This window comes from Ceratotherium simum, chromosome 8, assembly GCF_057802395.1.
Source record: "Ceratotherium simum simum isolate JZ-2026a chromosome 8, ASM5780239v1, whole genome shotgun sequence".
NCBI lineage: Eukaryota > Metazoa > Chordata > Mammalia > Perissodactyla > Rhinocerotidae > Ceratotherium > Ceratotherium simum.
In genome coordinates this window covers 33,558,463-33,585,149 of record NC_141907.1, presented here as the reverse complement: position 1 = coordinate 33,585,149, position 26,687 = coordinate 33,558,463, and the positions used below count along the sequence as shown (strand labels likewise).

General features: G+C 41.9%; 1 protein-coding gene across 4 annotated transcripts in view; it reads left to right on the top strand.

Annotated features, from left to right (window-relative positions):
* RBM47 (RNA binding motif protein 47) overlaps nt 1-26,687 on the top strand; it is a 157,595-nt gene that overhangs the window by 36,213 nt on the left and 94,695 nt on the right. For 3 of the 4 annotated variants that reach the window (XM_087434227.1, XM_087434226.1, XM_087434225.1), the window contains exon 2: nt 25,202-25,287. The gene's annotated coding sequence lies outside the window, so the exon portion shown is untranslated. Of the gene's footprint in view, nt 1-25,201; nt 25,288-26,687 lie in introns of those variants that run through there. The other variant, XM_087434228.1, reaches the window with a different exon arrangement.

Genomic DNA, 26,687 nt, shown 5'->3' with positions numbered 1-26,687 from the left:
GGGGCATTTGCACCAGTTCCTGCCTAATTGCTTTACCCTAAGATCTAGGCTAGGCTCCCTCGTTTCTTCATTCAGTTCTCAGCACAAATATCTCAGAGTGGCCTTCTCTGGCTGATGCCTGTGGGTCTCCATCCCTTTGCCCTGCTTCATTTACCTCACAGCACCTACCGCTGTCTGAGATGATCTCGTTGTTTCCTTGTTATAGTCCGTCTTTCCCCTTTAGCTGTAAGCTCTTGGTTCCTGCATAGTCCCAGCACCTAGCACAGTGCTGACACATCGCAGGCACTCATTAGATATTTGTTCTAAGACCAAATCTTGGTGAAACATCCCTAAATTAAGGTGTTTTCCCCCAATCACTTCAGCTAAGTTGTTTTGAAACTATCTCCAGTTTCTGGAGTGACTTTATCTTTTGTGTGTGTTGGGGGGGAGACAGCGACATCAGTCAAATTCCCAATAGGAAACAGATGTACGCTCAACAGGATAATTGAGGAGAGATTAATAAAGGGATTATCAGGGTTTAGGGAAACCAACAAGGGATTGTGAAGTACTGCCAAGAACCCGGAGAAAATAGTTATGGGCGACGCCCTGGCAGGAGCTTCTGGTGAAGGGCTACGGCCACCCTGCTGTCACCCAGAAGGGAAGGGAACGTGGCGGAATAATACCATGACCTTTCTCTGCTCCCTGCCTCTCATCTTCTGCCTGTGCCACCATTGGCTTAACTCAATGGGGTGCCAGAGGGCAAGGGAGACTAGTCCACATAGATCAGTCCAGGGACACTGAAGTGGTTGTGGAAAAGGGTGCTGTGTACATCTGAGGGGCAGGGACTGAAAATCCTATACTGTCCATGCCATTTATTTTGTCGCTTAATCAAACACTGTTTTGTATTATTATTTAATTATTTTATATGCTTACATGATGCCAGTGAGAGAAATGTATTTGAGAACAGGGAATGTGCTTACAACTCCTTTTAAGAACCTAGGATGATGTGATGGGGGATCATTCCTCAATATGTATGAACTCTGAGCCTAATTGAATGATAAGTGAAAATTTGCTAAGTGAATCTGTTGTGAAACTAGAATATTTTGGGTAAATATTAGGAATGACAAACAACAATTTAACCCTCTATAACAGCATTTCATAATAGTAGCACCCCAGTGCCTTTTACTCAAGAACGATATAGGGTCATTTTTGTGGGTTGGTTTGCTTGTTTTAGTGCATCATTTATGGCCATAATCATAAAACTCTAATTTCTTCCCAGCTCAGACAAAAGTTTCTGTAGGGAAGTGGACAGTTGATGCATCTCCAGGGCTCTTTCTCCATCTCAGGGCTTACTCTACTCTGAGGCTAATTATTAATAAAGATTTAGTAACACATTGTCCTGCCAAGTAATATATTTTAGGAGCAAAAAAAAAAGTAATTTAATTTGAAGTTAAGTTCTAACATAATCTACTCTTTACCATTTGTTGGGAGCTCCTGATGTAGACCACGAGTCCCAAAATGTAACAAAAAAATAATAGTTTTGAGCTCCTACTGTATACCAGGCACTGAACTACTTGACATGACATCTAACAGCCTCATATAGTTGGTATTATTATCACCCCAGTTTTGTAGTTGAGATGGACTTAAAGTCATCAGCAAGAAAGAGGCAGATTCAGGATTCAAAATTGCATCTCTCTGAAGCCCAGGGCCAGGTTCTTGCTGCATGTGCATAGACGCCCTCAGACAAGCACTGCTAGGATCCTCTTTTGAAGCCTGCAGTGGGGTAAGGATGGACTGTGGAGCTGGTCAACTAGGAGGACAGGACTGAGGGTGGTCATGAATCACCGTTTTGCTTTACCATGCCGGGGGAAGTAAGCCACTGCAGAAAAGGGTGAAAGGTGTGGAAAGGGCCAAGAGGAAGGCAGCTGACACCAGCAGTGAACGCAGCCCCCAGTTGGTTGACTCGTTGGGGGACGCTGGCAGCCACAGTTTCAAGCGCCTTCTTCCTCCAATTTGTAGGTCACCTGTCTCTGTGCTTATGGTCATAAGGCCTCAACCCTGTGTCTGAGTTTCCTCATTTGGCATCCAAAAGGTTATCCTGTAGTGTTCTGAGGAATTCTTGGAGCCCTGAAACCAGGAAGAGGATATAGAATTTAGGTTCCAAATGAGGAACCTAAACTCATTTGTTGTGCTGTTTGATTATCTTTCACAACTAAGAGAAGGTATTAGAAACTTGGAGGAGGAAAATGAGGAAGAGGAAAGGATTCAAGCATACAGGTAAGTCACTAGATTCTACAATTTTTTTTAAAAAGTGCAAGTAAACAAATTTAGAAAATATCCATGAGGTGTAATCATTTGGTGTTGCTAACTAAACAAAGTTTAATTGGAGAAAGATTTCCTGGTGGAGAGAGGCCCTCATATTTGGCATGTTGGAGTTTAGGCAGAATTGGAATTTGGGAGTACTCCAAAAGCATTTCTGAGTTCAAAAAAAACTATTAGGTTTTACATAAGATTTTCTGTATAGTAATGGTCAGTGTGGGAGAAAATGCTGTGTATTTCTGCTGGTCAGTAATTACCCTAAAGTCCACTTTCCCAACATAGTAACTCCAAGATCATTGGAGAAGATGGCAGCAAAGACGGACCCGTAGGGAAAAATGCTGCAGAGGTTTCCCAGAGCTTTTTGTTAATGTGGATTTACCCGTGCGTGTGGCAAAGTGCTCTGATTTGAGTGACTTCCACAAAATGGTCCTAGTGAATTATCTAGTTCTCCTTGAAGTCAGATCTCATTTTTCATAATTACTTTTAAAAGTTATCAATAGAATTTTACCTACATAGACAATCTGAACTAGTAGATTCTGTTTAATTTAGGGTTTTTGTTCATTGATTGTACCTATTATGCTTTGAGCGCCTACGATGCACCAGGCACTGTGACAAACATTCTATGGGTCTTGTCTCTGTCAATCCTTATGGCAAGTACTGTGTCTGCACTATTTACAGATGGAGGAACTGAGGCAGAGAGAAGTTAAGTCTCTTGTCCTCTTGATAACATAAGTAGATATGGTAACTCTAGAAGTTAAGGTGAAAGAGAAAATTATAGAAAAGGCCCCAAAAGATAAGCTTTCAGATGTAAGAACAATGAAATTTAAGCAGGTTCCGACACTAGGTAAGGATATAGAAAGAGCGAGCTGAGAAAACCGAAAATGAATGAAAGTAGGAAATGGAGTCAGAGGAAGACCATTTATTCAACTCATATCTGTTCAGTGCCAGGGGGAAAATCATAAAGGGTGTGTTTATTGGTTTCTTTACCAGGGAGTAACACAATGGTACCACATCTATCTAATCATAAGATTTATGCTGAAGTAGGAGAAAACCCCAGAAAATGTCTGTCATAAGGCAGAGATTTGGGGCTTTTGCTTTCTTGTTTGGCTGCATTCCTGTCTCTTTGTAACTATAAAGTTATTCCAGACAGTTTTTTTTCAAGAGAGGATCAAGGAAGGGAACACAGCATTTTTAAAAAATGGGGACAGAAGAGGAGAGAATAAATGGCAGAGAGGAATGTCTTTATTTTTTCCTAGAATCTGACCAGGTACCTGTTATACTATCTGCATTTGTTTGGAAGGTCGCATGAGCTGTTTCCAGAACTGTCTTCGTGTAACTGTTAGCTCTCTGATCTTTCTGAGGCAGCCTGGAAGGTGTTTAGTCTGCCAACAGGCTGTGGTCAAGGACCCTCCTGAGCAGGCATTTCCCAGTTTGAGGAAGTCCCTGTGGCTGGTGTTAGACTGGGGTCACCAGCATGTGGAGAGCTGGCGTGTGGACCCAGGGATTGGCTAGATAGAATTTAGCCTCTTTCCCAGAACTGAAACTGGTCCCAATCCATTCCTTGGCTCAGCACTTGAGAAAGGCTGTTTCAGGAAGCAAACCCAGAAGGAACTAAGAGCACAGTCATGTGTTCATGAGTGACTCATGCTGGGTTTCTACTCCAACCTGTGACTCTCAGGCCACCAAATGCGTGGGGTGGGCTGCAAGTTAATGATTCATTACAGTGCGGGGCACATCATCTGAGCAACTCTCTTCTTTCTCCTGGAATGGCTTGAGTGACAGGTAGCATCCAGTGTCAACTTTGGAGCCAGGCTGCCTGAATCTGATCTCCCAGGGCCACCAGCTCTGTGACCCTGGGAAAGTTATTTAATATCATCCTACCTCAGTTTCCTCATCTGTAAAATGGACATCATAATAATACTTAATAGGATTTTTGTGAATATTATATGAGATAACACATGCAATTCTGTTTATAAGAGTTCCTGCCACATGGTAATTATGAATGTTTAGCAAGAATGGGAAACAACTGTCAATTGCTAACCTCAAATACAAGTGATTTCTCATTTTGACTTTAGTACGTTACATTTATTTTGTATTTTACAGTTTGTGAAATGCTTTCATATATATTATGTCCATTGATCAGAGGATAGATAGTAGTTAGAATGTTTCACATTTATAAGAAATAGGCTGATGAGAGAGTATAATCTAGGAAGATAAGGGGAAAGGTCTCCACTCCCAAGGAATGCATTCCATTGCCTGGGGTGCCGCCCCAGGAGGAGTTCAGGAAAGGTGGCCCCACCAATGCTGATTGCACACCCTGCCTCTTAGCAAGCTGTGTGGGCTTCCAGGGCAGGAGTATTTCCCCAGGGCCCTTATCCAAAGGAGAACCTGGACCACTGACCTGGGTGGGGGTAGAATGAGATGAACTATTGACAAGCCAGAGGCCCCAGAGGCTCCACCCTTCCCACTGGGGCTGTTTGCCAAGAGGCAGCCACCAGGCACAGAGTGCGTGTGAGAGATCAAACCCTTTCTTTCTCTCTTGGATCCAGGCCTTGGGAGCTGGCTATGTGTGAGAAAAGGCACAGACAAAACCTTGAAGGAACCAGACTTTTCTCTTCAAAAGAGGAAGATTCCGAACAACCAAATGGCACTGTGCTCTTGCGATTCACTTGTCCTTTCAGTGCAGTCTCAGGCAAGCCTCTGGGGGTTGGGCACCCTGGCACACAGTGGGCCCTGATTAAAGTGGTCCAAGGGCGATTAAGGACAAAGCCATTAAATACTCAAACTTCAAGGCCAGATATCTTGGTGAGACTTCTTTGTAGACAGCTACTCGGTGATATTTCCTTATAGGTAGCTATGGTAATCATACTCCCTTTGTGAATTATAGTGTTGAGTGTTTCTGTGGGCCAATATATGCCCCCCACCCAGGTCAGGGTTTCTCAACCCTGGCACAGGGTTTTTGGATTGTTGTGGGGTGTTGTCCCGTGCATTGTAGGATGTTTAGCAGCAGCCCTGGCCTCTACCCACTGGTTAGGGTCACCCTTTACCAAAAATGTCTTCAGGCATTGCCAAATAACTTCTGGGGCGAAGGGGGTGCAAAATGGCCCTAGTTGAGCTCTGAGGGCCATAACAGCTGCCACGTTTTAGGAAAATGACCACTTGATCATCTTTGTAACCTGTCTGACTTTCTCTTAATTTTTTGTTCCTTCCCTCTAATTTTGCCTCTCCCAATATTTTGATAGTTGCCTTGCTCTTTTCTTCTCTCTTCCTATCATCTATGATCATGTGGTTACTTATGAAATTCTAAAACATAACCACAGAACACAAGTTTGTCTACAAGTCTGGAAGGAGTCGTTTCACTGAGTTTTTTAGAATCTGTGGAAATTCTTTCCTACCTTCTTCATTTGTTAGGGTGTCCCTTGAGGTTTACTGGAATCAAGCAAATAAAAGTCTTCAAGGTTTCTTAGAAAAACCATGATTAAATTTGATCTTCTTGCTAGAAAGCTTGTTTCCTCTTATGGTAGTAGTTTTGCCCAGGCTACTTCTGAAATAATGAAATTATATTCTCTGTGAACACTTTAGAAGGAGCTTCTTACATTCTTGGAGAAGATTTTAAATCTCAAAAGTCTAATAACCCACAACACCTGCAGAGAGGCTGCAGAACTGAAGACCATTTGCACAATCTAGATTCTTCTACATGTTCAGTCAGCCCCATTCTTTCTAATTATTTAAGTGAAAAAATATTCTAAACACTGCTCTTCAGTTGCTGTGACAGCTCTGTGGCAAAAGGTCGTCTGATCCACCTTTTAGCCTTTAACAAATGAGTGTTTAAACCAAAGATGTTTAATACTATTTTTATAAAGTTTTGCAAAAATGGAAATTCCGATCTTTCTTAGTAAACTGTTCCAGTTTTTAACTACCCTCAAAGTCAAAATTTCTTCCTTTTCTTAACCACTGAAGACAATTTCTTCTTTATAATATTTATTTTATTAGAACAAATTTTAATTGAATTGTAAAAATAACACAGGCCGCTAGAGAAACAGAGAAGAACACGGAGGAGAAAATGAGAATCATCTGTAAACCCACAACCTGGAGATAATGCAGATAATGTTTTTGAAATTATGTGTCTTTTAAAAATGCATATACTATATGCTTATCAGATTAACTTTTCTCCTGTTTAGTTCTTGTTAGGGATAAGAAACACTTCCACAAATTGGGGTGAATATTAATATATTGTACTTTTAAATGAATAAACAAGGAGTTTCACAGGAGAATTAAATTGACAAAGAATGCATAATAATGAAGACGCAGCATTTTTTCATTATTAAGTTGGTGTTTTATTCAAATAAACTAGGTATGGATATCAACTGGTCTTAGTTTCTTATCTGTCCTTTGGGAATTTCTTTATGCTATGCAAGCAAATATAATTATAGTTTCTATTCTCCTCTCCCCTTTTTCACAAAAGGTAGATTATTGGGCGAATTGTTTTGCAACTTGTTTTTCTTCACTTAGCAATACATTTTGGAGATCTCTCAATCTCAGTACATTAAGAGCTTCCATGTTGACTTTTTTAAAAATAGCAACATAGTATTCCATTGTATGGATTTACCATAATTTATTCAACTAGTCCCCTGTTGATGGACATTTGGTTTGTTTCCAGTCTTTTACTATTAAAAACAATGACAAGGTAAATTATCCTGTACACGTCTTTTTGCAAGCATAAAATATATCCGTAGGATAAATTCCCTGAAGTGGAATTGCTATGTTAAAGAGTATATGCTATAGTAATTATAATAGATATATATATCTATATCTATATATATCGTAGATATATAATATCATAAATAAGTGTCCTCCATAGGAGCTGTACCAATATATACTCCCATCAGAAATGTATGAGGGTACCAGTTTCCCCATAGCCTTGCCAACATAGTATGTTAATTGGTTACTGTGAATCTTTTGGATTTTTGCCAATTAGATAGATGAGAAATGACATTTCAGTGTATTTTCACTTTGTATATTTTCATAAAGTTAAAGGTCTTTTGTACTTTCTTTGTCAACTATCTGTTCATATCCTCTGCCTGTTCTTCTATTGGTTTGTTGATCATTTATTCATTGATTTATATAAGCATTTTATATATTACAGAAATGAGCTCTTTGTAATGTGAATTGTGGACATTTTCTGCTTATCATTTATCTTTTGATTTTGTTTGTGGTTTTAAAAAACTTTGTATGTAGTTGAATTTATCAGTCTTTTGTTCTGGCTTTTGGTTTACCAGTCATAATAGAAAGGTCTTTCTCATTTCAAGGTTATAAAAGAATCTTTCATGTTTTCTTGTAGAACTTTTGTGGTTTAATTTTTCACATTTAAATATTTGATCTATTCGGGATTTATCCTGGTATAAGATATGAGGCACAGATCCAGCTTTGTTTTTGCTAAATGAGTATCTAGATGTCCCAGCACCAAGTCCCTGTCTCTAGTGATATGAGATGCCTCTTTCATCGTCTATTAACTTCCCAGCTGCACTTGGATATATTTCTGGATGTTCTATTCCATTCCATTTGCTCTGACTACTCATATGCCAGTATTTTGTTGTTGTTGTTGTTTATAGATGTCTGTGTTTTATCATTCCATTTTTCCCTCTATTAGTTTGGAATTCTGTCTTTTTAAAAAAATATATTTAGCATTTACGTAGAATGCTTTTAAGTTCATTTACCCACTTTCTGACTTATGTGCTACTCTTGTCATATTTTTAATTCTCTTTATGTAGTATTTTTTTTTTTAAAGATTTTATTTATTCATTTTTTTCCCCCCAAAGCCCCAGTAGATAGTTGTATGTCATAGGTTCACATCCTTCTAGTTGCTGTATGTGGGACTCGGCCTCAGGTTGGACGGAGAAGTGGTGCCTCGGGGCGCGCCCGGGATCCGAACCCGGGCCACCAGCATCGGAGCGCGCGCACTTAACCGCCAAGCCACGGAGCCGGCCCTTTATGTAGTATTTTTAATTTATTAAATATTTGTTTATATTAAAGCCCCATAAGACATTAGCATGATTGTTTTATATATAGTCAATGTTTATTTAAATTAACCATTTTTATTGCTCTTCATTCTGTACTGTATTCTCTGACTTTCCATCTTGGACCATTTTCATTCTGCTTAAAGAGCATCGTTGAGTGGCCATCCACTTGTGACAAACTCTGACTATTTATTTGACTGAATATGTCATTATTTTCAGCTTCATTTTTGAAAGTTATTTTCAATGAGAGTAGAATTCTAAGTTCATAGGTTTGGTTTGTTTCCCAGCACACTGAAGATCCTTCTACTGTTTTCTGGCTTCCATTGTTGGTGTTGAGGGGGCAAGTTGTCAGTCTAACTATTAGTCCTTTGAAGATGACTGCATTTTGCATAATAAGAGTTGTTGTTTATAGTCTGCCTGATAATTTCAATATGGAGTCTCTGTGAGTTTAATTTTGTTTCCTATATTTCTGCTGGTTCTCACTCGTGTTGTCTTGATGCGCCTGGTTATGTTTGACTGGATGCTGGATCCTCTATTTGAAAATGTTTTTGTAGAAATAATTTGAGGTCTAGCATTAAGTTATATTCCTCCTAGATCACACTATTTATTTATTGAAGCTTTATACTGTGTTTCGATATCTGATAATGCTAGTCGCCCTTCAGTCAGAATTTTCCTGGTATGAACTTTAGGATCAACTTGTCTAGTTCCAAACCTCCCTTCCTTAAAAAACATTTCATTATTATTTTTTTGGAGGTGAACATGTTAAATTTATACATTAATTCAGGGAAAAAATGGCATCTTATGATGTTGATTTTTCCTATCCAAGAAATGGTAGAGACAACACTTAAAAAAGAATGTTGTTGGGAATCTTAGGTATCAATTTTATTCTTTTTGGGACTTTAGAACCATTCTCTGAGATCATAATGGAAGTCGGTGTTGAGGTATGGTTTAATATATTAATCATCATTTTAGATTGTCTCATCTATAAATCATGATAACTTTATAAATGATATGTGATAGTAGAGTTGTGGCCTCTCAATTCTCCAGCATTTATTTCTATTTTTGTACCTCTCATCTTGCCTCATCTCGAGTCATGTTGGACAACCAGAAGCCCTGACCTTTATCTTGATTCTGTTGGGCTAGCCCTGATTTTTTTGGTTTTTATGGACACTGGATTGCAATCCTTTCTTCAAATGCATTTGCTGTGCTATAAATCATTGTATTTGTTACCCAATAAGCATATTTGCAATGCCTTTACAGGAGCTTGAGGTCAGAGACAATGGAGCACAATGCTTAAGAGAGCAGGATCTGGTGTCTTACTGAACTAACCTGAAGTCGTGGTTGGGCCTCTTCCTAGCTTTGTGACCTTGGGCTAGATACTTAACCTTTGGAAGACAGTTTCCTCTTCTGGAAAATGGGCATAGTAATGGAATCTTCATCAAAGTATTGTTGTGCGCATTAAATGAGAGAACCTATGGTATGTACAGTAACAGTCACATACTGAATGCTGAATAAATGTTAGCTATAATGCAATGCCTTCATTTTACAGATAACTTCTGAGATTCAGTCACTTGAGTAAATTTCCTAAAATCCCTCACTTGTTACAAAGTGGCAGAGCTTTCTGTCTCTGAGTCCAATGCTCTTTTAATGGTGCCACCAAGGAATATAATAAGAAAAAAGAATAGCTAAGATGTATGGTCCTTACCAGGAATGCACCATTCTTAGCACTTTACCTATTTTTTTTTTTTTTTTGGTGAGGAAGATGGACCCTGAGCTAACATCTGTGCCAATCTTCCTCTATTTTGTATGTGGGATGCCGCCACAGCATGGCTTGATGAACAGTGTGTAGGTCTGCGCCCAGGATCCAAACCCGCGAACCCTGGGCTGCTGAAGCGGAACGCAGGAATTTAACCACTACGCCACTGGGCCAGCCCTAGCACTTGACCTATTTTAACTCAACTTATGTTTATTAGCCAGAAGGTAGGTACTATGATTATACTTATTGTAAAATGAAGAAACTGAGGTACAAAGAGGTTAAATGATTTACATATAACTTGTAAATGATAGAGCTAGGATTTGAACCAAGACAATCAGACTCTTCACGATGTTGGCATCAGAATTGGCTCCGTAGTCCAGTTTCCAACATGATGCAGAGTTTCTGGTAGGTAACATTCTGAAAATAAGCACCTAGCTAAACCAAAAGTCTAATTTGGGCTGGTAATCCCTACCACTGGGGACCTTGACTTGTTTCTGAAGCAATTCTTCTCAACGGTATGAAGCAACCTCCTCCAGGTTCCTCTTTGCTTTTTTCTTTTCTCCTGTCTCTCCCTCAGTCCTCTTATCCTTTTCATTCTGTGTCCTTATCATTTATTCTCTATTTTTCCTTTATTCTAATCCCTGTGCCTTGGGCTTGCTCTGAAGATTGTATAAGCAGGGGAGGGGGTTTGGAGAGACTAGCTTTTACTAAGCATCTGCTCAACACCAGACACTGCATCAGGTCCTTTCCTATCCATGTTCTCATCCTCATTTTGCAGTTGAGAAAACTAATACTCAGAGAACGTAAGTAATAAATTACCCTCGTTAACACAGTTGGATTGTAACAGAATTTTTTTTTTTTTGATAAGGAAGATTAGCCCTGAGCTAACATCCTTTGCCAATCCTCCTCTTTTTGCTGAGGAAGATTGGCCCTGGGCTAACATCCGTGCCCATCTTCCTCTACTTTATATGGGACGCCACCACAGCATGGCTTGACAAGCGGTGTGTCGGTGCGCGTCCGGGATCCAAACTTGCAAACCCCAGGCCGCCACAGCAGAGTGCGCGCACTTAACTCCTATGCCATGAGGCCGGCCCCTGTAACAGAATTAAGATTTGAGCTCAGGTCTGTTTCCAGTGCTTGCACTTTTCTCCAGAGCTGATAAATAGTTGTGTGCACTGATAGAACCATGCTGGTTGTTAAAATACTGAAATCTCTCTGTGTCTCTTGGTGGATGGCTGCTGCCCCAAACCTCCCATGTATCCCTGCCACCACCAGCCTGGCCTCTGTAGCCCCTTCCCCAGGAACCTCTGGACCTTCCATAAGCCGGCAAGTAAAAAGTTAATGTTCAGTCCAGCAGGGACATCAAGGACCCTGCTCCAGCGCTGGCAGATGTGTGTCGGTGCCCTTGAGGTATTCCTCTTAACCACACTGCCATGTAGTATCAAGTATCATGCTGAGTACTGCTTAACATCACTGGGGGAGCTCAGGATGAATGAGAAAATAACTTCACAGTTCATTAATGAAAATGCCATTTGGGATCAAATCAGAAACACTGTGGAAGCTTAGCTGAATTCATTGCCTCCCTTGATAAAGTACAGGATGAAGAATGTTGCATCTGTGGACAAATGAATTTTGTGTTCTCACCAAGACTGAGGTTGCTGGAGGGAGCGTTTCCTTAGCCCCTGCCCAGTCCCCACTCCCATTATCTAACCTACTTAAGCCGCCCATGCCAGAGCCCTCCTTCTAGGCCTTCAGCCCCTGGGGGCCTTGCTTAGAAACTCCTCTGCCCGTCCCCGCACCCCCTCTGCCCGCGGAGGATCCTCAGGCCTCAGAAGCCCACAAGACTAGTGTTACTTTTAGAATCATTTCTATAGCACTTGGGCAAAACAATATTTTTTGGTAGGGCCTGGGGTTTTTAACATCATTTCTAACATTCTTTCTTTGAAAAAAGCATTTTATGTTTTAAAAAGCAGCTTATAAATGAACTTTTCTAAAAGCAAGGTAGAGATTTTTCTTGTAGTCTAGAAGGAAACTAAGTTAGTCTAGTATGTTTTACTCTTCCCCAAATCTTGTTGATTCCTGTTCTGTGGTTGATGATAAACCAACAGATGTGTTACCTGTGCTATTTATTTCTCTTACTTTAAAGCCAGACTTTTCTCAATCTTCAGAGCTTCCTTGTGTATTTGTTAGGATCGGCTAAGTAGCAGTAACGTATAGACCCCAAAATGTCAATGGTTACCCAATAGAAGTATATTTCTTGCAGTCCTGGTGTGTGTGCAGGTTGGCGGGGTGGTTCACCTTCGTGAACTCAGTTGGAGATCCAGACTGAGAGTGGCTTTGCCTTTTCTGACACATGATGTCCAGAGTTGCCTGGGCATTGCTATCCCAGTCAGCCAGGAGGAAAGAGCCCAGAGGAGAGTGCGTGGTAGATTTTTAGGACCAGGACCACATCATATCATCACGGCGCACATCATTTCCTCTCTATCCGGCAAGCAGAGCTAAGTCAAATGGTCACATGTCACTACAATGTGGGAACTGGTCATGCTGTGGTCCACAGAAGGGAACAACCTGTACACCTTGTATTTTTCATAACTTTCAAATACTTCAGGCAGTTCCAGTTATAAATGTGCCCTCCTGAGGGATGTACTTAGGGAATGTGCCATTGCAGTGCTGTCATTCTTGTTTTAATTTCAAGAAGCAGCCTTGGTAACCCAGCCACACTGGGAGGAGTGTTTCTTACTCTCTGGATTAGGCAAATCCAAAGAGTGGACCGGGTGGGAGGTTAGCACGTGGGGAAGTCCATCCAGGTTCTGCCTGCTGGACCCCACCCTCTCTGAGTACCACCACGGGTGCTGTGGAAGAGCCTCAGTAATGGGCCCAGCTGAACACTGGCTAGCTGGGTGACCTTGGGCAAGTCACCTGTCTGAATCTCAGTTTTCTTATCTTGATCAACTAGTAGATATCTAAGATTTTTCACTGTTTTAAGATGGCATGATTCTAAGAATTTGGCTTCTGGGGATCCAGCAAGATAATTACTATACAGCCACAAAGTTTGGAGAGCATTTTATGGCTTTTACAACCATTTAATCATTAAAAAAAGAAAAGAAAACCCCCACAGATCATCAAAGTGTTCACTGTTTTAATGCTGTTTATGAAGCAAAAAGGATTAACGTGGAGCCAGCCTAGTTGAGTAGTGAACAGATCAGAGGGCAGCAACCACACTAAAATGTACTTTTGATTTTAGCAAGGGCTAAAGAATGCCAGTCTAATATAACACGTGGATCCATTCACATTGGATAAATTTTTTTTTTTTTTTGAACTGCCTGTGTATGCTCCCTTATCATTGGACTTGATCCTCTTTGGGATATGACATTTGGCCCTTCACGCCCACCAAATATGACTCTCGCCCCTTGGAGTGAATTCTTTATTGTTGTTTTTTCTTCTAAGAATAATATTGCTTCTGAGCAGCCTTATATATTGAACCAATACCACTCAGTATGGAGAAAGTATGTTATCAGTGAAACAAGTTTTAGTTTCTAGAGAGTAGTCATAAATAGAAAGGAAGCATTTTGTGAGCAAGTTATGTGTATGTGCATATGTTATCCACTGTAAGGAACAATGTATTGTGCACATAAAGACGTCTGAAGGCTTTGGCCTGGAAGTGGCCAGGCCAGGCTGATGACAAAAGTATTGAGTGTTCATTTGCTCAAAGTGTTGGGCTAAGGGTTGTATTAGCATTCAGATTATTATCATTAGCTTGGGCTACCTAACATTAGCTGATCTTCTGAATATTTGTCATGTGGGATTTCAATGCGATAGGATCTGAGTTTCTGAGACTTCCATTTGATAGGATTTGGGGCAAAGGAATGAGGAAAAAAGGGCCTTGGTTTGATAATAAAAGCTGTTGTACTATTATTTCCCAAAACATTTTTTTAAAACTCTGAATCCCCAGTGTATCACATTGCATTGAATATATTGCCTCTTGCTGGGCCCGTACCCGCAATAGACTAAATAAATTGCCAGAGAACTATAGTTGACAAACTTGCCAGATGAGTAGAATTACTGGGACACTGCTTAAAACGAGAGATTTTCAGATCTTTCCTTTGGTTGTGCTGATGCAGAAGGTCCAAGGCAAGGCCCAGGAATCTGATTTTTAACAAGCTCTCCAGATGATTTGGCAAGCTTGAGAAACACTGCTACAGCGCAGTGGTCCCCAACCTTTCAGAAGGGGGGCGTTTGAGGGGCACAATGGGGATGAGAAATGCTCCTAAGATCTGGGTAAACGTCTAGCCCTGCAATGGTTTGGAGCAGGCCCTTCATCAATATTTGTTGACTACTGCGAATAAGGTTGCTTTTGAGAAATGAGCACATTTTCTCTCAACCTTGGGTGGACAGGGAGAGGCAACTCATATTCAGAAGACCACTGGGTGAACATGGAATTAGAGCTGGGGAGGAGAGGGATCTAAAATTTAATGGCAATGCCTCTTTGGCCTGGTGCAACCCCAGTCTATTTCATAGTAGGCTGATCTTGTCTTAGAACTGGAAACCTTCTAAAGTCCAGTGGCTTCAGAAGTTCCTCTCCAGATCTGCCCAGCTTTTCCTAGGCTTCCAAAGGAGGACCACTCCTTCTTCTGAGAGTCACGTTGTTTTTTCTTTAATATGTTCATCTTGCAGTCTTGGAGCCAGGCAGACCAGGTGGTCTCTTTCTTTTGACTTTGCATAGCTTTAAATCTACTGGATCTTTCAGTGGGCTTGTTCCCTGGATTGTAATCTTTTTTTTTTTTTTAATTTCTTCCTTCCTTCCTTCCTTTCTCCCCCTCCCTCCCCCTCCCTCCCCCTCCCTTCCCCCTCCCTCCCCCTCCCTTCCCCCTCCCTCCCTCCCTCCCTCCCTTCCCCCTCCCTCCCTCCCTCCCTCCCCCTTCCCTCCTTCCCTCCTTCCCTCCTTTTCTTTCTTTTCTTTCTTTCCCCCAAAGCCCCAGTAGATAGTTGTATGTCCTAGTTGCACATCCTTCTAGTTGCTGTACGTGGGACGCGGCCTCAGCATGGCTGGAGAAGCAGTGCGTCGGTGCGCGCCCGGGATCTGAACCCTGGCCGCCAGCATCGGAGCACGCGCACTTAACCGCTAAGCCACAGGGCCGGCCCCCTGGATTGTAATCTGACTGTACAGATTGTAAAACATGCAATTGATTTAATAATAGCTTTTAAAATGAGTAAATATGCACACCAGTTTTTTGAGAAATGTTAAAATATAAAATCTGGTGTATTGTAGAGTAGAAGAAATAGGTTTCAAGTTATTGAGCAGACCGGGCATTGTGGACGTCTGTTAAGTGTTACTGACTGGATAAATGAATGAATGGATGAATGACAGAGATTTCTGATTTCCTAGTGGAAGGATCTCTTATTTTTTTATTTTTTATTTTCTTTGCTGAGGAAGATTTGCCCTGAGCTAACATTTGTTGCCAGTCTTCCTCTTTTTTTTTTTTTTTTTTTTTTTTTTACTTGAGGAAGATTCACCCTGAGCTAACATCTGTGCCATTCTTCCTCTATGTTGTATATGGGATGCCACCACAGCGTGGCTGACGAGTGGTGTAGGTCCATGCCCGGGATCTGAACCCATGAACTCCAGGCCACCAAAGCGGAACGCTTGAACTTAACCACTAGGCCACAGGGCCAGCCCCAGGATCTCTTACTTTAAGACAATGGAATAATGCCAGAAAGACCAAGCTTTAAGTCTCAGCCTACCTCTTAGAAGCCCTTTTTTTAAAACAAGATAATCTCTCTGAGCCTCGGTTTCCTTTACTGAAAGTAGGTGTAACTCATTCCTACCTTGCTTAGTTGTGGGAGGATTAAAAGCAGACATATGATCTGTTTTAGTGCAGTGTCTGGCACATAGCCAGTGTTAAAAAAGTGGCAAATAATGATAGGAAAGGGAACAGCATCAACTTTTGATTTCTTATGGTGTTCAGCAGTCAAAGAGGACATTGATCAATACAATGTACAGAATGTATTAAAACTTGAGATGCACAAGGAAACAGGGGAGGGGCCGGTGGGGCCACCTCCTGGCTGCTCGGGCTTGCCAGTGACATAAGCGTGGCCCTGGGAGGAGCAGGGAGAGCCCTGGCATCTGTCATTCCACCCAATTGGTTATATTGTGAGCTCTGATTCGAGTTTTAAAAACTTGAACCTGGCAAGAATGCTTTGAGCTCTATGGTTCATCTGAGGGTGGGAAGAAAGTGCTGGGCTATGGGACATCTCACACCTGCGCCTTGGGAAAGTGGACACGATCACAACTCAGAATTTCCATGCCCTTGTGTTTTATACGCTGACCTTAGTAAGCCCTTAAAGCCTTTTAGGGGTTTTCTGCCCTTTTCATGGAGTAGATTCAGATTCCTCAGGTGATGCTGGTGAAACCTTTCACTGTCAGTGACCCTGACTGTGTTAGGAAATTCCTGACAATTGTGAAAATTCTGAGGGGTTTGGCTGTGTTTTGACAACAGCGTTTCAGCTGACTGGCCTGGTTTTTAACTGTTGTGCTTCTCTGAGGGTTGGGGCAGAAAAAGATAACAGGGTCATGCCTGAAAGTGAGTGGCTGGCTATGGGTGAATGATTCCCAGACCTACTTGCTACTCCATCTAGCAGCTATCATAAGTAATTTGACCAAAAAAAAAAAAAGTAAATGTTTAAAACTGCTTGAACTATATAGATTTGAAGGAACACTGAGTTATCTATTTCATTTGTGATTTGCTGTGGTTGACAGTCAGGGCTGGGGCATATTTTGTGCTGCCAGCAGGAATGAGGAATTGAGAAATCAGGAACAAGTGTTCTTTCTACCCTATAATAAAGGGCCTGACTTAGCAAAACAACAAAAATCCTACTTTTGCGCCACCAAGAGTCTTCCTGATTTGGGTGGGACCTGAAGGATGGTGGACAGGGATATTTCATGAAACTAAAAAGAACTTTGCTGAATTAAGATTTTCTCTGCCCTAGTGTTGGTCACTCCCATAAGCAAAGTTAGAACTTGTGTTTTATATCTAAACGGCACTCAGTCTTTCTTCCTGGGCACTCCTGACTCATTTAAAAAATTTTTTTAGACAAAATCTCCAATATTCGCTTCAAATTTTTCTCATTTAACATGATACTGCACTTCAGGGCTTCAGTTTCTCCACCTGCAATAATACCTATTTTGAGCACTAAATGAAGCAACCATATAAAGAGGGTAGATACAAAATGCTGGTAAGGAGCTTTGAGGAATTCAAGGCAGTCTAACTTACACTCAGTGTCCTTCTAATCTAGTTGGGAAGACAAGATCTAAACAGGTTAAGAGTTAAATAAGAATAATAAAGTGAAGTAACAACCCAAAACTATAGAGATAACACATCACTGGGCAGCATATGATGAATTGCCCAATGGAATTGCCCAGGCAATAACGCTTTCATAACTCAGAGGTGGGAGAAGACCTGTGAGTGTCTGCTGGTGAAGTGCTGGCCAGCTCCCAGTTTTCTGTTGTGAAATTCAAGACTCTCTCATTCATTTATTCATTCATCCATTCAACAAAAATTTATTGAGCTACTAGGATGTGTCAGGTGCTGTGCTACATACTGGGGATACAGAGGTGAGCAAACAGACAAGGGTCCTGCCCTCATGGAGAATACAGTCTGGTGGGGACAGCCAGTGAACAAACTAACTCACCAGTGTTGAATTACAGGTCCTGATGGGTGCTACAGCGGGAAGCTTACACCAAGATGTGAGAGAGAAACTAATATTTTATTTTCATAAGTCGTTAGTTTAGAGGATAGAAATAAAACCAAAATACAATTTATAATTGTTCTGCATTCTGGACATTGGGGAAAAGGCGGTTTGTAATGAGCATATGCTTCCATGCACAAACACACACCCCCTTTCTGCTTACACATTCTCCCACTTACACCCCACCCACAGCTCTCCCATCCCACCTCCCAGAGTAATTTTATAAAAGAATGTGGAAAGAGCATCCCAGATCCCTAGCAGGTCTGCCTCAACATTTCCCAGACGCTCCTGGGGAGGCGTTCAGGGAAGTGAAAGTTTTGATCATCTAAAGCTTTGTATCTCCTCTTCCCAGATGTGGCCACGACTGCCCGGGAAGTCCACTGTGCTCGGGTTACCATCCCTGAGCCCTCATTTAGCTGGGGTCATCGCTAGTCCAAATCAGTCTTCATGAGTGACAACGTAAGTCTACTCAGGCCATTCACCTTGCTGAATCCTATTTCCTGGAGTCACATCAGAAAAATAGTTGAGACAATCATTGCTTTTCAGATCACACCGACATCACCGATTAGAGAGGTAGGATAATGTGGTGGCCCCAAGCACGGCCTGCAGAATTAGACTGCCTGGATAGAATCCCAGCTTTGCCCCTGCCTACCTTGTGACTGTGGACAGGTTACTTCTCTGTGTTAATGTAAATCGGAGACATCCTTGCCTGAAACCCACTGGGTCAGATCTGTTTTGGAATCCAGAATATTTCAGATTTTAGAAAGATAATATGTTGCACGTACCCTACATTGCTTAATACCACTAGCTGGGTCTGAGGCAACATCCCCTAATCAAACACATCACTATTTCTTCAGCAAAGCCTATGAATACTCAGACATACTGGAAGAAAGGAAGACTGCAGAGAGTCTCGTTAGAGACTAGTCTAGATTTGGCTCCTAAATGACTTCTAAAAAATGCTTGGTTTTTCAGAGATGTATGTCTTGAGAGGATTCAGTGAGAAGATATATGTAAAGTGCTGAGAATACAAGGCACCATCCAAGCATGAGCTATAGAGTAAACTTATTGGTTATTATAAAGTCACTGTAGACTGAATAGAAACTGAATCTATAGTGTCATTTTCTTCGCTTCTCCTTCCCAACAAATGGGCCTTGACCGTGTGCCGGGCGCATGCTAGGTGCTGCAAGAAAACAAATATGAACCAGACCGGGCTCCTGCCTTGCACTACGGGACCCAGGGCTGGGTACACTGCCAGCTTTTTGTCTTTTTTTTTTTAAGTTTGCTGTGCATATCCCGCTTTTTCCTAGGTATTTTCCATACTGGGCTATTTGAATTATGTTAGAATCAAAACAGCCCCCAGATGTACTGTTGCAGCTTGTATGTTGTCAAACTGCACTTTAAAAGGCGAGAGGACAGGAAGTGTGACACATGACACAAGTAACTGGAAGTGATTCTCGGACAGGAAGTTGTAGCTGGGACAGTCAGGAGAGGAAGTGTAGTTCAGTTGAACGAGCACTTAGGGCAGGACTGAGGGCACTTGTCACTTGGGCACGCTTCTGCTGAGCTCATTCTTTGTGCCAGGCACCGTGCTGGGTCCTGGGGTTATAGAAGTGAATAGAGTGGGCACTCCGCACCCTTTAAGTGATCTGATGTTTGCTGACGTTCCCTGTTTCTGTGTGAGCCTGGAGAAACCAGCCAACCTCTCTGAGCCTGTGTACTTACTTATCTTCAAAACAACCAGGCTGGAGCAGATTATAACTAAGGCCTCATTTTGTCTTCAAAAGTCTGTGGTCCTGAAGAATTACTTACCAGAGCTCATTGGTTAACCACTGTCCGTCACTCTGGGATTCAAGTAAAGGATATTGGCTTTTGTTTCAATAAGAAAGACTTGAGGGAGACCTAAGGAAGGACAGGTTGATAGTGATAGAATGTTGGAACATATTTCATTAGGGTTTATTATCACCCCAAGCAGGGCTGTTTCATTTCTCAAATAATGAGTACTAACTAGTGACAGGCTCTGTTTTAGGACAGAAAGCCCCTTCTCTCATGGAGCTCACATTTCGGTGGAGCAGAGAGATAATAAAAAGTGATAAAAATGAATACATAATGTAATTTCAGATAATGATAAATGCAAAGAAGAAAAATAAAGACAGGAAAGAGGAGAGAGAGTGTAGGGTTGGTGATTGGAGGGCTGTTTTCAAAGAGTGGTCAGGGAAGACTTCTTGGAGGAGATGATATTAAAGCAGAGACCTGAATCTAGTAAGGGAGAGAGCCAGGTGGAGAAGGTTGGGAAAGCAAATTCCAGGCGGGGGTGACCTTTAGTGCTAAGGCAGGGAGATGAGAAAGAGCTGGCATGTTGGAGGAAGTGCCAGCAGGCTGGTGGTGTGCCCAGAGGGAGCAAGGGAGTGGGAGAGAGAGAGGCAGGGAATGAAGTAGACAGAGCCTTGCAGGATCCTGGAGGAAGCCGTAGGAGGGACTTTGGATTTTATTCCGAGTGTGAGGAGAAGCCACCCGGGGCTTTGAGAAGGAAAGTGAGATGATTCGATTTAATAACAAATATCGCTCTCCTAGAGTAGGGGTTCAGTAGTCATTTATCAGGAGGGAGCCTAACTCTGGTGTAAGTTAACTTAGTCCAGCCTGAATTTTTAACATCTTGATAACTGAAATACAGCATCAATTTCCATCTGTACCCTTATCTTTTCTCTCTGTATATTCCTTTTACAAAAGATCTTGTATGAAGATGGATTGCTTTCTAAAGAGAAAATGTTGCCATTTTTTGAGATAATGCTTGTGCCATCTTTTATCTTTTTTTTTATTGCGACCTTTGAAAAGATAGGGTATTTGATCCTCCTTCCCTTCCTACTTTCTTTGTCGTCGACTGCCTTTTTCTCTCCCTCCCTTCTTTCCTTTTTTTAAACAAATGCTTAATGTTTCATAAGACACCTATATTTCCCTGCATGCCAAGGGTTAATAAAAACCAGTGTTTGGGGAGCATTTGCTTGGTTGTTGTTTTTTTTCAGTTCTGTTTTCTTTGCACTCACCCTTTTTGAGACATGTGCTTGCTTCTGATACGCTGATTCCACGTTGCAAAAGCGAAAGTGTGTACTAGAGTACGTGAAAATTAGGCAACAATTTAAATCGAGATAAAACGTCTTTTGAATTTGTCAGCCTCAAACCGTATGTATTTTGTGGCAACCGTATTTTCTTAGTTATTTAAAGCTTGGCTTTGACGCAAGCCCTTAATGGTCCGTGTACCCTCCTGTGTGGAAGTGGCTGGCACACCTACTCTCAGTTACCTTGAGAAATCTTTGTGGGCAGGCTGGGATTGCTACCCGAATCGCTTAAAAACTGTCCACTTTTGTGCTCAGGAAATATATACCAAGGCCACAAGAGGGCAGCTTGTCCAGTGACTCTAGGGGTAAAAAGGGCTGTTCTTTAGACATAGAACAATGAGAGAAGGACCTCTGAATTTTTAGGAATGTTTCTTGCATAAGGAAGCCTTTTTACGTTCCTAGCCAGCTTCGTCCATTTAGAGACGATGTTTCTGGAAATGAAAAATTTCAAGGGAAATTCTTTCATCCAAATCTATTTCTCCCTTCTCTTTGGAATGTAAGTATCCATTTCCTTTTGAATTCCCCTTTTCCCCATCTCCCAGCCCTTCTTTCTTTATTCATCTTTCTTGAAGTATAGTTTACATATAAAACAAGTCACACATTTTTAGTGATATGTGGAACACATACAGCCATGGAACCGCTGCCCCAATCAAGATAATAGAAATTTCCATCTCTCTAGAAAGTTCTCTTGTGCCTCTTTGCCTTCAGTCTTCCACTGCAGGTCCCACATCCCCTTGAATCGTTAATCGTGGAAAAATTTTTGCCTGAGACAAAGCATTTTATAAATTTAAAGTACTGGTCATTCACAAACATCAGGACCCTTTCTAAGAGACTGTGTGACAGCTCTGGAGAGATCAAGGAAATAAGAGGCAGCTCCTTTCCAAGGCAATTATATAGGTTTTTACTCTTTGTGGTTGTGGTGGTGGTTGTAATCTGGCTCATAATTCACTGAGACGGAGGACTGTCATAAATTGCAGTCATTAATTATCCATTTGTTCTTTAAAGTTTATTTCTGCTTTCATGATAACTAACATTTATTGCACTTAAGTAGTTAGGTGTATTAATGAGCTCAAGGAATCCTCCCTATGAGAGAAGCGCCATTATTACCCATATTTACAGATGAGGAAACTGAGGTAGTCACGTGTGGCTTCAACGAATAAAAAGAATGAGTTAGTTTCCTGACGTGAAATGTAAGATAAATGAAATTAAAAGCTTCTTAAGAAATGCATGTTCTCATTGATCAAAGTAGTACCCGGCTTCAAAAATCAGCACTTGTCTTTACCACATAATGTCCTTGGGTCGTGTCACCCGTGGCCGTGGTTGAACGCCATGACGATTCCAGTCCTGCATCCCTGACCTTGACCACCCAGCATCCCTGTGTCTGTTCCCCTGATTCCTGCCTTCATCTCCTCCCGATGGGTCGCCCTGCCTTTAGCCCCTTCTGCGTTGTGGTCAGAGTGATCTTTCTAACATGCACTTCTGGTAATGGCACCTTGCTGATTAAAATTCTCCAGTGGTTCACTGTGCAGGAAAACGTGAGCTTCCTTGCCTTGTTCAGCCGCATGTCCTGTTGCTCTCCACTGCCCACCCTCAGCCCAGCTAGTCATTCGCCAAAGATGCTGTGTCCACTCATGTCCCTGCACCCAAGAACTAGCTGTTCCTTTTGTCTGGAAAATGCCCTGTCCTCATGTCATCCCTGTCTGCTGGGCAAATGGTTACTCATCCTTCAGGACTTGGCTCACGTCTTCTTTGATTAACCTTGACAGACTTGGAGTTATCTCCTTCCTGCTTTCCATTGCCCCTTGCATATTATAGCTGGTCACATTGTCTTAAAATGGTCTCGTTCCACCTCTGTGCCCCACTAATCTGCACCTTTCTGGAACGCAGCAACTTTGTCTTTTCAACTTGGCATTTCTAGCCAAGCTCTGTCCCTGGACTCCCTATCCAGACTCTCCCTAAGCCAGACCACACAGGCAGAGAAGACATCTGTTTTATTCACCACTGCTATGCCCGGCTGGGGTCTGGCTTAGGGCCTGGCCTGTAGTAGGTGTTCAATTAATATTTGTTGAAAGCATGAATAATGGGTGTTTTTAAATGTCAAATTGCAATAGTGTTTCCCAGGGATTGCACTTGAAGAGTCACTGGCATAATCAAGCCATGGACATATTTTGTATGGCCTCACAGTATTTTAAAGCTTTTTAATTTGATACCTGTAGATAGAACCTGCCCTCTCCTGTTTACTACTGTCTACACCACTCCTATTATCTCGCTCTCAGTCCACATCACTCATTTGTTACCTTCCTGGGACATAAGGTTGAGGGGTGCAGGGAGGGAGGCAGAGTATTAATTAGTTTGCTAGGGCTGCCATAACTAAAAACCACTGATTGGGGGGCTCAACAACAGAGATTTATTTTCTCATGGTTCTGGAGTTCTGGAGGCTGGAAGTTCAAGATCAAGGTGTGGGCAGGTTTGGTTTCTTCTGAGGCCTCTTTCCTTGGCTTGCCAATGGTCACCTTCCTGCTGTGTCCTCACATATCGTCCCTTGGTCTATGTGGGAATGTGTCCTAATCTCCTCTTGTAAGGACACCAGTCCTGTTGGATTAGGGTCTACCCATATGACCTCATTTAACCTTAATGACCTCTCTAAAGGCCCTATCAATAAATACAGTCACATTCTGATGGACGAGGGGGCAGGACTTCAACATATGAATTTGGGGGGCCACTATTCATCTCATAACAGGCACGAACATGAACTCTCACGTACTGTGGCCTCTGCCTTGTGTCTGATGCAAGTTTTATAACATGTTAATAAAGGGGACTCAGGAACCATCAGCGAGAGCAGTTTGCTCACCAAGGCAGAATCTGGACTGGCATAACATGCACCTGCTTACACACCTGATCTCCAGTCTGATCACTGTGATCCTGGGATCATATTCATGTTTCTCAAACAACTGACATTTAGTTAAAACGCCAGGTAGAACTTAGGTGCTTTTCAATTTTGAAATTTATACCCTGTATTCTGTTCACTCCAAAAACTGACATGAGGGCTGCAAAATTTCTTTGCCAAGGGTTTGGTGGACAGTAGAGGTAAAAGCCATATAACGACACGGCACCGCCTCCGTTTGCTGTAAGCAAACAGCCAGGTCCTTTATCACCCTTGAAACTGGCACTCGTGACACAGGTTAGACTCAGAGAAGCAAGTCAAATGCCAAGTTTCTGTGGGTCAAGGTTCCTTCAAGCACTGTTTGTTAATCAAAAGCTCAACCTCAGTTAATTAGGCCATTGAGTTGGGAAGAACTTTGGAACAAATGATTACTGAGCTGGATGGCGGGAGTTGGCAGAGCTCAATACGTATTTTGGTTCCCAGAGGTAGGTTGTGGACTCGTGGTCTTTCTTGGAGGGGGCGGGAGTGAGACTCTTGTGGAGTTTTATTCATTCTTGGTGGAGTAGTAGCATAATAAAATTTGCTGTACAGAGCCTGGCTAATGAAATGTATTTACTTAAAGATGAAGCTGAATAGTTACAGAATATTACTTATATATGGGCAGAAAAGCAAGATATAAAGGGCTTCCAAAGGTAAAGGAACATTAAAAACACTAACAGCTTGCAATGCTTTAAAAAATTTTGAGTGTTTGATGATTTACCCTAAAACACCACAATTTAATGTGCCTCTGCAGAAAGAAATTTAAGTGAATATAATCATCACAGCTGCCCTTCATTGAGTGTTCTCTCTCATATAGGGCCCCAAGGGCTTCATACCTGTCATCTTATTTATTGTCACAATGTCCTTAACAGGGGGGTAACATTAGGCCTATGCTGGATGAGAAAAAGGAGGCTCAGAGAACTTGAGTAAAATGCCCAAGATCACTCAGCCAACAAGCAGTAAGAGCTGAGTTTTGAGCACCTGGGCAAAACTGTGAACTTCCCCTCCTGTTATACCACTCCTTTATATATTTCCCCCTTTTCTCCTTGTCAGACTAAGATTTTCTTCCTTGAATATCCTTTAGCTAACATGAACCTGAATAGCCTTGCAGAATTGGAGAAAGGATGTGACGTATTTTCTCCAAGTATGTGGGCCAGTGCAAATTTCCTATACTGTCCGGTTATGTAGCTTTCTTTGTAATCCATGCACACACAAAGGTGTGTGATAATAATAAAACACCATATTTCTTCCTCTTACTCCTGCCCCTCCATTCCGTTTAGTGATCACTAATTGCATATTCCTCATTAGCCATCTCTAGGTCAATAATGTTGTCTTTTCCATTTCACAGTTCAGGTAACAGAGGCATTAGAAGGACACCTTGCATCAGGTCCCCCAGCAGAGATCAGCCATTCCTGGGCTCACTGAGAAGGTTTGGTAAGTCAAGCTGGCTCCATCTTCATTGTGGCTCAAATGAACATAATCCAGGGATGGAGAAAAGTAGGTGAACACTGCATAGTGCTAATCCCCTCTTTTTTTTTTTTTGACCAACACATTGTTTTTGCTTCTGGGTATTTGCTTCATTTATTAGGCCAGAGTGCCCTGTATGTTTGTAAGTACCAGTGTCCCCAGAGGACTCCCACAGTCAAAAAGAATGACAGAAGCTATATTTGAATGACTTTGCTTAAACTCTTTTAATAGTGAGTTTTTCCTCTAGTGTTTACTGCATTTCATCAACTCTAGAATGCATTTTTTCCCCCCACAATTTAGCATGTCTGAAATTGGGATACATCTTATGGAGACTTAGATTCGGCGTAATACAGCGTTCCTCTGATGACCTCTGATGTTGGTCATCCCCAAAAGACCAACAGTAAGGGTTCCCCACCTCCTATTTTTCAGAGTACAAGGGCCTTTTTTGGGGGGCACGGGAGGTAGGGAATGAATATTCTCCTGACAAAGAGCTAATCAATAAGACGTCTATACTTATAAGAAAGAATTTAGCATTCTGGGGTTGAAAGAAAAACTAATTTTATTGGTGACTTCATATGATGGTTTTGAGACTAGTAGCCCTGGGACCTCATAAGCAGTGGTGCTGGCATTCAGAACCGCCCGTGTGAGATCATGGAGCAGCCCTCCTAGGCAACAGATACCAGAATCAGACACTCTTATCCAAAGCCAGGTTCCCTTCCAGCAATCAGCATCGTAGGATTTGCAAGTAAAATACTCTATTTTAGAGTATTTCACTGCTGTGTCCTCAGAATGATTTGTCAACATCCATTTATCTATGAATGAGTCCAAGTCCACATTCATTTAATTCCACATTTAATTCCACATTAAATGTGTGGGAAAATAGCATCTCTATAGAGTTAATGCCACAGAATGGGCAGGATTCCCCAAGCCACGTGGGCCTGATTTATATAGGCTTTAAGACTTGTAGGGGGCCGGCCCCGTGGCTTAGCGGTTAAGTGCTCGCGCTCCGCTGCTGGCGGCCCGGGTTCGGATCCCGGGCGCGCACCGGCGCACCACTTCTCCGGCTATGCTGAGGCCGCGTCCCACATACAGCAACTAGAAGGATGTGCAGCTGTGACATACAACTATCTACTGGGGCTTTGGGGGGAAAAAAATAAATAAATAAAATCTTTAAAAAAAAAAAAAAAAAAAAGACTTGTAGAACCTCCATATTATAGGGCCGCATGGGTAATAGTACACTAATTCTGAAATCAGTAGGGATACAGGTAAATTGGTTAATAAACATTTTCTGAGCACCTACTCTGTGCCAGGCTCTGTGCTAGGTAACGAGTAATTTGAGATTAAGACAGAACGGATTGGATTTCTGC